Raw genomic sequence first — 13,321 nt, forward strand, 5'->3', positions numbered from 1 at the left:
CAGGAAACGTGCTGTAGATCTAAAAGACATATTAGATACATATCAGAAATAAGTAACATACACTGTTATAGGCACATTAGAATAAAGGTATACATATACTGTTGCAAGTGAAAATGTTATCTTCTCTGTGTTCAAAGATGGAACAGCGATTAAACTAAATGGTGTTATTGTCCATAATGCATCTTTGTATGTGCATATGACTCATTCCATTTATTGTAAATATGTTCTAGGAGGCTGGCAATTTTGATGGATGGCATAATTAGCTGTATCTATCCCCTTATAAACTGTGAAAACCAAGAAATGTACAGTTAATGGAATATAGTTTTCAACTGCATGGAAGTGATGCAGTCATATCTTTGTCAGTACTTTTTTTTTTATATTTATTCTAAGAAACAGACACTTATAACAATAGTTAAAAATCACACAATTGCTTTGATTAGCGTTCAGCTAATTCTCAGTGAATTAAGCTTTAAAGGGATTGAGAATTTCTGGGTTAACATAAATTTCAGAGTAAGTGATTGGGGGTGATAGGTGCGCTACTGATAGCTAAAGGTATACTTAAAGTATATTTAAAATTTTTTTTAATAATGTGAAATTTATGTTGTGAATTGCAGGGTAAAATTTTATAGATTTGAATAGGAGTTTCCACAAAAAACTGAAACTATGTAGTGTTCGTGTCTATATAGACATATTGTTATCTAACACTTTTGTGAGATATAAAGAAAGGATTTGTATAGCCACAGTGGCTATAAAAATCCTTTCTTTATATCTCACAAAAGTGTTAGATAACAATATGTCTATATAGACACGAACACTACATAGTTTCAGTTTTTTGTGGAAACTCCTATTCAAATCTATAATATTTTACCCTGCAATTCACAACATAAATTTCACATTATTAAATTTTTTTTAAATATACTTTAAGTATACCTTCAGATATCAGTAGCGCACCTACCACCCCCAATCACTTACTCTATCGTTTGTTGAAAGACGGAAGGATCTTTCTAATTTTAGGTGTTTGGTAACTAAACCTTTATTACCAGCGCACTACTAAACCCTCTCTATTCACATTAACATAAATTTCAGTCATTTAGTTATGTGGTATATATTGCAAAGTTTTTTCTAATGAAGGATTTTATACACTTTAAAAGCTTAGGTTACTCAAAACATCTAGGAAATTCAGTCTCCTTTCTCCCACACATTCTTGAACAGTTTATGGACAGATAGCTTCTAATTGTGGCTACTTAAGTAAGCTGCATTCAGTACCCTATAGCGATACAATAATAGAGCCAATGATTTTCTCCATTTAACCAATGCAAAGCTTAAGCACCAATCATGAATTCTGTGCGATTTAGTTACACCCTCGGTCTCAGCTCCATTCATTGCAACGTTCCAATGACCAAGAATTAAGGATCTGTCTGTTTCAGCACAAGTCAGTCAATACAAATTAACTGAATCATTGATTATCCGCATCAGTTAAAACAGAAAGATCCTTAACCCTATTATCAATGAGACATTTTCATACCCCTGTGCTAGAGGTGTTTGAGATGTTTGGTCTTCCTTGCATTTACACATAAACTGTGACAATTTTTATGTGAGGTACCCACACAAATGATACCTTATTATTTTTCAGTAGACAACATAATTTGTTTTAGAAAATAAGTTTCCAGAAATATCCTGATATGGGAAAAACATACCAAATAAAATGAAAACAAAATTATGCAGTTTTCTATGGCATTCTAATTGGCAGCACAGGATTAATTATTTCCTAAATAGCTAAAACCCAATTTTATTTTCCCACATTTTGCATCAGTTCACCTCCCCAAAACACCAACATTTTAATATTGTATACCTATATTGTTCAGAGAAAACGAACAATTAATAATCAGAACAGAAAATGTCCCTATGCACCATCTTGCAATCTATGCAGAAAATTAGTAAGAATACAATATATAACTATAAAAAATATTCATTTTACAATTACACAATATTCTGATTTTCCAGAAGGGTGGCTTAACTGATGTTGACAATGCACTACTTTTCCTACCCTTGTCCATACTCACTCAGCATAGTAAAAAATAAATATTGAAATATTAAATGGTTGTAACAGTCATCCTGTATAGAATTTCACAAAATGTCATCGATTTCTACATTTTCCTCGGTTCTCTTATTTGTTTTCAAAACTTTTTATTAGTTTAGAGAAACATGAATTTATAAGCCATAACATCAACAAAAAACAAAATGAGGCTAGCGGTAATCACCAGATTATTATTATTACTATGACAATCATGAGCTGAGACTAAAAAGGGCCCCAGGCAAAAATTAGATAAGGGCCTGCACCTCCTGTCCTGATTCAAAGTGACTATCACTTGATCTGAATAACCTTTCTGAGACAAGATCAAGCGTTCAATCGTCATGCTGACAAAGTAAGAGATTTGAAGACTTGATGGAAGAAGGAACCTTGAGAGAGAAGGTCCTTTCTAAGAGGAAGATGCCAAGGTGGACTAGATATTTGTACCAGATCTACATACCAAGTCCTGCAAGGCCATGCCATAGCTATCGGAATAATTGAGGCCCTTTCCTCGCTATTATCTTGGATAGCAACACAAAAGAAGTAAAGATATAATCAGATTGAATGACCAAGGAATTAGTAATGCATCTATTAGAGTCGCTTGGGGATCCTGAGATCTCACACAATATTGTGATAGTTTATGAGGGGCCATGAGATCTATGTCTGGCCTTCCCCAAGGATTTACAATGTGGTTGAATACCTCCTGATTCAAGGACCATTCACCAGGGTGAAGGTATTGATGGCTAAGGAAGTCCGCTTACCAGTTGTCTACACCTTGGATGTAGTAGACATGTTCTTTAGTTTTCGAAGAATCAAAGAAAATAACAAAAATTAAAAGTTTTTGTTATTTTCGTTGCTTTACTGAAAAACTAAACCGCCCAAAAAAGAAAAAAAAGAAAAGGAAAACGCTTTATTTTCTTTTAAAATTTTTGTTTTTCATTTTCGGTTGGTGGATGCTGTTTTTATGATGCAAGCAAGCATTATCAAATGAATGTAAACCAGGAAGTAGCAGCAGAATAGATTGACAGTTTATCTCAGCCTGTCAGTGGAAGCCTGTGACATTTTCTAGCCAACCAGCATTCTCAAGGGGAGGGAAGTGAAGGGGCGATTTTAAACCTTTTTCAGACTGCTCAGAGGCTCAGATTTGAGTCATTCTTCACTGTGTTAGCAGCATAGCAAAAGCAGTTGCCAGTTACTGTGTGACTGTGCCCCCCAGCAGTGGCGTAGCGTGGGTTGTCAGCGCCCAGGGCAAGGTAAAAATTGCGCCCCCCTAACCCATTAGCACTGACTGAGTCTCTTCCACCAATTCAGTAGGTAATAATGCAAACACTCAGACTGAAAATTGTCTGATCAATGTGACGCACTGCATTGGGAACCCTTGGTTACAAGCATCTCTTCTCATGTCATTACAGCTGAGCCTTGGCCCTTGGGTATACGTGCTGCCCTGCACTCTGTAACTTCATTATAACTTTTACATGCTATGACTGATACATAGCATTTAAAAGTTATAATGAAGTAAGTTACAGAGTGCAGGGCAGCACGTATACCCAAGGGCCAAGGCTCAGCTGTAATGACATGAGAAGAGATGCTTGTTGTAATCAAGGGTTCCCAATGCAGTCAGTGCGTCACATTGATCAGACAATTTTCAGTCTGAGTGTTTGCAAATTTCAGGGTGTTCCTGGGCTGGGCTGTGTTAACATTCTGGCCCTAACAGAAACCTGGCTCTCTCCCCTAGACACAGCATCCACTGCTGCTCTGTCACATGGGGGTCTCCACTTCAGCCACACTCCTAGGTCTGGTAATAGACAAGGAGGTGGTGTTGGTATTTTACTTTCCTCTCATTGCACCTTTCAACAAATACACCCCATCTCTTCCCTCACATTTTCTTCATTCAAAACCCACATGATTCGCTTATTCTCTCCTCTTTCTATACGTGTCGCAGTCATATACCGTCCTCCTGGCTCCTCAACTCAATTTCTAGATCACTTGGCTGCATGGCTACCTTATTTCCTTTCCTCAGACACCCCTTCCCTCATTCTTGGTGACTTCAACATCCCTCTTGACAATCCCACTGCCTCCTCTGCAAAACAACTTCTGCAACTCACTTCCTCTTTTGGTTTGTCAAAATGGACTGATTCTCCCACTCACAAAGATGGTCACTCCCTTGACCTGATCTTTAGCTATCGATGCACCCTCTCAAACTTCACAAACTCCCCCTTTCCTCTTTCTGACCACCATCTCCTTACTTGCAACATATCATCCCTCCCTACAACTCTCCCTCCTTCTGCTCCTCACACCAAACTTCACAGAACCATTACATCATTAGATCAACAACAGCTTTCTAATTCCATCAAACCTCTCCTCTCATCCTTCTCCTCCTTTTCATGCCCTGACCAATCTATCTGCCACTATAATTCCACCCTTACATCCGTCCTTGACAATCTCGCCCCTCTTACCATAGCTCGGAAATCAAACACTCATCCTCAGCCCTGGCATACTCCACTGACACGATACCTACGCAGATGTTCCCGTACTGCTGAGCGGCACTGGAGAAAATCTAGGAGTTCAGCTGATTTTCAACACTACAAATTTATCTTGAACTCCTACTACTCTGCCCTTAATTTCCATAAGCAACACTACTTCTCTACTCTTATCTCTAATCTTTCTTCAAACCCAAAACGTTTGTTCTCCACTTTCAATACTCTTCTCCGCCCTCCCCCACCTCCTAATACAACTTCTCTGTCAGCTCAAGACTTTGCCAACCACTTCAATAACAAAATCAACTCCATCAGAAATGAAATCGTCTCTCAACATAATTCCATTCCCTCACCCCCTCAAATGCTCTCAATCAACCACAACCCACATAACCTTAAACTTAGCTCATTCTCCCCTGTTACTGAGGTTGAAGTTTCGGCACTTATACTGCGCTCTCACCTCACTACCTGTCCCCTTGACCCTATCCCCTCACAGCTACTCCCCTCCCTCTCTGCCACCCTTACCCCTATACTCACACACACTTTCAACCTCTCCTTCAGCACCGGTATATTTCCCTCATCGCTGAAACATGCACTGGTCACACCTATCCTCAAAAAACCTTCCCTTGATCCTACCTCCCCATCCAACTACCGCCCTATTTCCCTCCTCCCTCTTGTATCAAAGCTTCTCGAAAAACTAGCTTATGCACGCCTTTCCCATTTCCTTACAATAAACTCCCTCCTTGACCCATTGCAATCTGGATTTCGTCCCCATCACTCCACAGAAACAGCAATTGTTAAGGTTACCAACGACCTACTTACAGCAAAATCAAAAGGCCACTTCTCTCTGCTTATTCTCCTTGATCTGTCCACAGCCTTTGACACTGTTGACCACCCTCTCTTGCTCCAAACCCTCCAATCCTTCAGCATATGTGACACAGCCCTCTCGTGGCTCTCTTCCTACCTGTCAAACCGTACCTTTAGTGTAGCCTTCTCTGGGGCCTCCTCTGCCCCGTCACCACTTTCTGTCGGAGTACCGCAAGGCTCTGTCCTCGGTCCCCTTCTCTTCTCAATCTACACGTCATCACTAGGTTCCCTAATAAAGTCCCATGGTTTACAATATCATTTGTATGCCGACGACACCCAAATCTACTTCTCTGCACCAGACCTTTCTCCTTCATTGCTAACCCGTGTCACTAACTGTCTTTCTCACATCTCCAATTGGATGTCCTCTCACTACCTCAAGCTAAATCTCTCCAAAACTGAGCTCCTTATTTTCCCCCCTTCTTCAAAACTCTCCACCCCCAATCTCTCTATAACTGTCGACAACTCCATCATTACCCCTACCCCACATGCCCGATGTCTCGGGGTCACATTTGACTCAGATCTTTCTTTCACTCCTCACATTCAGTCTTTGGCTAAAGCCTGCCGCTTCCACCTTAAAAACATCTCTAAAATTAGACACTTCCTTACACAAGACACAACTAAGATTTTAATCCACTCTCTCATCCTCTCCCGCCTCGATTACTGCAACTCTGTCCTCTCTGGTCTCCCCACCTACCGCCTAGCTCCTTTACAATCTTTAATGAATGCCTCTGCCAGACTCATCTTCCTTACAAGTCGCTCTTCATCTGCTGCACCTCTCAGCCAATCTCTTCACTGGCTTCCTCTTGCCTCTAGGATCAAACACAAAATTCTCACTCTGACATACAAAGCCCTCAACTGCACTGCTCCCCCCTATATCTCAGATCTTGTCTCCAGATACTCTCCTTCTCGTCCCCTTCGCTCTGCTCAAGACCTCCTACTCTCCTCCTCTCTTGTCACCTCATCACACTCCCGTTTACAGGACTTCTCCAGACTGGCTCCCATCTTGTGGAACTCTCTGCCTCGCTCCACTAGACTCTCTTCTAGTTTTAAAAGCTTCAAGTGCTCCCTAAAGACTCTACTGTTTAGGGATGCATACAACCTATGCTAACCTTACTTTATACCAGTTCCTCTCCTCCATTGCTATCCCCTGAACCCCCCTAGCATGTAAGCTTAAGAGTCCAGCTGTTTGTTGATCACCTTCTCAAGAGCTGACTACAACAGTGCAACTCTTGGCAGGGCCCTCTACCGATTTGATCCCTATAACTGTTTTTTGTTTTTTTTGTACTCCGCCTTTGTTAATAGCGCTGCGGAATCTGTTGGCGCTCTACAAATAACCGATAATAATAATAATAATAATCTTAGCATGTTTAATCCTGCATTGTGAGACATCCCTTTATCTCCTATTCCTATCAGCCATAGCATGTAAAAGTTATAATGAAGTTACAGAGTGCAGGGCAGCACGTATACACAAGGCAGGGCCAAGGCTCAGCTGTAATGACATGAGAAGAGATGCTTGTAATCAAGGGTTCCCAATGCAGTACGTCACATTGATCAGACAATTTTCAGTCTGAGTGTTTGCAAATTTCAGGGTATTCCTGGGCTGGACCGGGTTAACATTCCATTCCTCTTGGCATGTTTAATGGCTGCATTGTGAGCTAGTGATAACTTGTAGTCAATATAGCCACCAACATCCCTTTATCCTCTCCTCCAGGCTCCCACATTACTTACCTTTTAAAGTCACGGGCGGGCACAACGCGCTAGAGACAGTCTTCCTCCACTTCTTGCTCCCTTGGTCCCTCCTGACCTGCGCACTGGGAGTGGGAGGAGTCAGAACCCGACGTGCTAACTAGTGACGTAAACCGTAATCAGCAGGTAACGTTCGGACAGAGTCGGATTACACTTACAGGCGGCACAGACTCACAGACGACACTGACTGACAATTGAAGTTAACACTTGCTTAAGACTCAAGAGAGAACAGCAGGGCACCTGTTAGAATGTTTATCCTCCCTGTTCCCTTTGCCTGCCAAGTTGTCAAAGCGCCACTGGAGTCTGGGACTGACTGTCACAGTCTACTATCTGGTGGAGGCTTTGCGCCCCCCATAATTATGCGCCCGGGGCAACCGCCCCTGTGCCCCCCCCCACGCTACGCCACTGCCCCCCAGTTATACTATTTAAAAAAACTTTACTTATTGGACTTAAGTATAGTATAGTGTAGTATAGTATAGTATAGTACACTGCTTATCTTATTTGTATGAGTTAAAATAAAAGTTGTTTTAATTTTAAAAATGTATTAACCCTTTTGTTTCATAGCTAAGCGGCTGCTGGCTTTGCACTTAGAAACACAAATATTTTCTTTCATTCTATACTTTCTTTTCATTTTATTTATATTACAAATTTTGCTTAATTATCTTAGTATCCTTTGTTGAAGGTGCAGCAATACGCTACTTGGAGGGAGCTAGCTGAACACACTGTTAAGCCAATGAGAAGAGGCATAAATGTGCAACGACCAGTCATCTGCTAGCTCCCTTCCTGCTTCTGTACCACAGCCTACCTGTAGGTATGCTTTTCAACAAAGGATAGTAAGAAAATTGAAGCAAATTAGATGTATGTTACTTGGTTGTTTTTCTGCTGAATGGACCTACTCTTTATTAACATCTATTAACAAGAGGATATTTATAGCTGTTGTATCTTTTTCCCATGTCTTTATTTATTGCAATACTAGGGGTTCTAAACGAAAGAGGTGGATTTTGTTAAGGTGACCTAGACAAGGTGGACTTTTATATTGTCTCCTGCACCTCTAAGATTTGCTAGTACTACATACTGCTAATACCTCCTTAGTCATTAAATAATCTCACGTATGTATACGGAAACCAACGCAGATGAGTCCCAATTGTCACTCAATTAGGTAACCAATAGCATCAAAGTCATAATTTAAGAGACCTCCTTGTTCAATGTATCTTTCCTATTTTAGAACTCTACCTGTGCAGCTAATACACATAAAGTTACTTGTTTACTTGTCTTTTTGTTTAAAAATACTGCTTGCCCTGTTTAAACAACTGATACGTACGACCACATCAGTTCTAATGTATAAATACTTCCTATACTTTAACCCTACAGTCCATGCAATACTACACAGCTGATATATATACAGTCTGGGAGACCTCCTTGTTAAGAATATGTTACCTACTTAAGAGTTCCATTACGCAGCCAATAGACATTAAAGGGACATAAAACAAGTTGGGATAGAGACAAAATATAATAATATATACTTTAATTACTTTACCTGCAAATTAATACTGCAGTGCCTCGCCATTAAACATTTCTTTTAAGTTTCCAAATTGTATAACTCTAACCCCCGCACAATTCCTTTTATGGCTGCATTTATATCCATCATTGTTTTGGTAGAATGCAGACTTTAACACTTATTATCTGCTGGAGCATGCCTAGAAGTAAACAAACTCAGTTGAAATACAATGCCTGTGTTTCTGATGCTAAACACTGATAAGGGGGATGGATCAGACTGCTCCAGACAGCATGGCTATCTAAGTAATTTTGCTTATTTTTGAAAAGTATTTTAAAATACTTGTCAGCAATTTTAAACAATTTTTTCATGCAAGCTATTTTTACTTAATTAGCCCATTTAGGATCTCAACATGTTTTATGGCACTTTAAACTACTTGTTTATTTACTTCTATTTGTTTACAGTACTGCTGCTTACCATGTCTATGCAGCTAATAGACATGACAATATGGGGTTTTACAATGTAAGTGTTTCCTATACATTAATCCTATAAAAATAATATTTGTTTACTTATTTATTTAGTTGGATATAATAATGATGCCTTCCTTACTTATGCAGCTAATAGGCATGATATCACTTGTTTATTTTTTAAATTATACCTAGATTATGAGTTTTGCGCAAAACATGGTGCAAAAATAACGCCAAAAAATTTGCGTTATTGCACATTCCATAGTGCTGCCATTACGAGTTACTGAAAAACCTCCTTGTGCTGTGCGGTATGGTGTGTTAAGCTCCATACTGCACAAAAGCCAAGGGCTGAGTTTATGTGCTCGTGCACGCTTTAGATGTCAATGGGGAGAGAGTGTCAATGGGGAGAGAGATTGCGGTAACGCAACCCCATTGATGTCTATGGGGAAAAGAAAGTTACGTTTAAACCTAACACCCTAACATAAACCACAAGTCTAAACACCCATAATCCGCCACCCCTGACATTGCTGACAGAAAATAAAATAAAAACCCCCCTAATCCACTGCCCCGACGACATCCCCGACACTAAATAAAATTATTAACCCCTAATCTGCCGCCCCGACACTAAATAAAATTATTAACCTCTAAACCACTGTCCCCGACATCGCCAACGCTATTGAAATATAGTAACCCCTAAACCGCTGGCACTCCCATCGTACCTAATTAACTAAACATATTAACCCCTAAACCGCCTGCCCCCACATCAAAAAACACTAAATTAAACTATTAAACCCTAAACCTAATATCCCCCTAATTTTAAATTTAAATTACAATATAACTATATTTAAATAAATATAAATTTACCTGTGAAATAAAAAAAACTATGATTAAACTATAAATTAAACTAAATAAAATAAATGAAAAATAAAAAAACCTAACATTACAAATTTAAAAAAACCTATCACTACAAATTTTTTTTTAAAAAAACCTAAGATTACAAACCCCCCCACTAAAATTACAGAAAATAAAAAAACATTAAGATCACCAAAAATAATAAACGAAATTATCAAAAATAATAAATATTACACCTAATCTAAGAGCCCTATAAACTTAAAAAGCCCCCCCAAAATAAAAACACACCCTAACCTACAATAAACTACCAATAGCCCTTAAAAGGGCCTTTTCTAGGGCATTGCCCTAAGTTAAACAGCTCTTTTAAAACCTCTCTTTTAAGTCTAAATAAAACCTAAGCTACCCATTGCCCCTAAAGGGGCATTTGTATGGGCATTGCCCTTAAAGGGGCATTCAGTTTTTTTACAGTGCCCCAAAAAAAACTAATCTAAAAAAAAAACACCCCAAAAATAAAAAATAATCCTAACAGTGACCACAGAAAATCTACTCACGGTTCCTGAAGTCGGGTCATCCATCCTCATCCAGGCGGCGAGAAGTCTTCATCCAGGCAGTGAGAAGTCTTCATCCAGGCAGCAACACTTTCATCCATCTCGGGGACGTATTCTATCTTCATCCCAGCGGCGCGGAGCTATCTTGGACAGTGATGACATCCTGCGCGGAGTGTCCTCCTCATACGATCACCGCCGTACACTGAAGTTAAATGCAAGGTACCTGTTTCAAGATGACGTACCTTGCATTCTTATTGGCTGATTTGATTTTTCAAATTCAAATCAGCCAATAGGATGAGAGCTTCTGAAATCCTATTGGCTGTTCAAATCAGCCAATAGGATGAGAGCTTCTGAAATCCTATTGGCTGTTCAAATGGTTGTACCCTGTAAAATAAGTGTAAATGTGTCTATTTTATTGTTAATACATTTGTTTTCAGGAAAAATCATAATCATTACATATTTCACCATTGCTCATGTCTTTTCTTTGAAGATTGATTGACAACAAAAGAGGAACAGTGGACCATCATTTATATTGGGACTATATCCTTTAGTGTACTTTATATTGTATTACACTGCTGTAACATTGACTGCAACCCCAGAAAGATTCCTGTCATGAAGAAGCCAACTCTGGAGAGCCCTGAAGATTGTACAGAGTTCCAAGATGTTGATCATTAACCTCGCCTCCCAAGGGGACTAAGCTGCCTATGCTTTCCGGGAACACCAGAATGCAACTCAACCCATGGTAATTACTACCCAATTTGGACAGAGAAATAAGGTTTCTGTGAATCAATGAATGGTGAGTCTGCCACTAAGTTTAGCCTCTGAAAAAGCAGTTGGGAAATGCGCGTCAGGCGTTCGCACTGCTCCTCTCTGCCACTTCCCATCTCTAGCTTAAATTGTTGGCCTCTAAGGCATCTGTTCTACCATAGACTTCGCTAATAGACTTGGGTATTTCGGTATTGATCTTCAATTATACTTGGCTCAGCTTCAGCCCATTTGTATATACATCTGGGCTAGTCTGTGTACCTGCTACGGTAATAGTTTTTTCTATGAGTACGGTATAAATTCCTTATTTAATTGAGCTAACTTGCTTGTTTTTGATCACTGTTACTATTTCATAACCACTTGTTCCTAGGATATCTGACCTATTTGATTAATAACGTTTATGCTAGCGGTACTTCAGTGTCAATATGGCAGTGTTAACCCCTATACACAATTAGGTATATCGCCTTATTAGTCAGACTATCCTTATATGATCCCATAATAGTTGTAATTTTAAGAGACTACCTTTTTGTGCAGGGACATTACATGATACTACCTCATATACATGATAACCTACCTTGATCTAGTATAACAGTGATCATTTAGCTACATATACCGACATATGCTTTGAGTATTTTTTGAACAGTCTAATAGTAATTTGCTAGTGGGACTTATAATCGATACGGATTGATCACTGTACCGATTTCTGAGAGGAGCTTCTGTGTCAATTGTATTTGACACATTTTTAACCGTTTAATTATAGTGGTGGATCAATCCACCTTTCTTTTATATGATACCTGAATTAAAAGTTACGTTTTAATCACTACATTCCCCACATTGACTTATTGAACAGACTACCTCCCCATAAGTGTGCCATACTATGCCCCTCTTTCTGTTTCTTCTTTCTATATATATGAATATCAAGAAGCTCAACGAGCTTGGGACAGGCGATCTGGACAGTGCCATCAAGAGAGCAATTCTCTCAATCGGTTGTGCAGAGAAATCTGTTGGGATAGATCAGAGTGATAGCCGTTCCATTGCCTCCGCATGCACAACTGCAGAGGTCTGAGATGGAACCTGACAAATGGAATGATATCTATGCTGGACACCATGAGCCCAATCACCTCCATACACCGGGCCACAGATGGCCTTAAGGAGGTCTGGAGGACAAGACAACTGGAAGTAATTTTGCAACATCTCTGGTCTGTAAAAAATAACTTCATGGATACGGAATCTATTATCGTGCCCAGGAATTCCACTCTGGTACTGGGAACCAGAGAACTCTTTCCTAAGTTTATCTTCCATCCATGAGATTGAAGAAGAAGAGCTCTCGAATGGTCTTCTGCCAGCCGGCAGGACGGAGCTTGAACCAGAATGTCGTCTAAATAAGGCGCTACTACAATACCTCTGGATCTCGCCACCATGAGCAGAGCCCCCAGAACTTTCGTAAAGACTCTTGGAGCAGTAGCCAGACCAAAGGGAAGAGCTACAAACTGGAAGTGCTGATACAGAAAAGCGAATCTTAAGAACTTGAAGTGATTCTTGTGTATTGACACATGAAGGTAAGCATCCTTCAAGTCTTTTGTGGTCATGAACTGTCCCTCTTGAACTAAGGGCAGAATAGACCTTATTGTCTCCATCTTGAACGATTGCACTGACAGAAACTTGTTTAAGCACTTTAGATCTAGAATCGGGCAAAACATACCCTCCTTCTTTGGAACCACAAAAAGGTTTGAGTAGTACCCCAGACCTCTCTCTGCTAGAGGTACTGGCACAATGGCTCAAAGGGAGGAGAGATCCCTCACGCACCCTAGAAAGGTGTCTCATTTTTCTGGTCTTGAAGAGAGGTTTGATAAGAGGAATCTGCCCCTGGGTGGATGAAATTTGAAACCTATCCTGTAACCTTGGGCAATGACCTCCAGAACCCAAGGGTCTTGCATGTCTCCCAGCCAAGCCTCCACAAAGAGATAGTCTGCCTTCAACATAATCCAGTGACGGATCAGGGGCCGCCCCTTCATGTTGACTTTGTCTCGGTGGGC

This window comes from Bombina bombina, chromosome 9 (assembly GCF_027579735.1).
Source record: "Bombina bombina isolate aBomBom1 chromosome 9, aBomBom1.pri, whole genome shotgun sequence".
Lineage (NCBI taxonomy): Eukaryota > Metazoa > Chordata > Amphibia > Anura > Bombinatoridae > Bombina > Bombina bombina.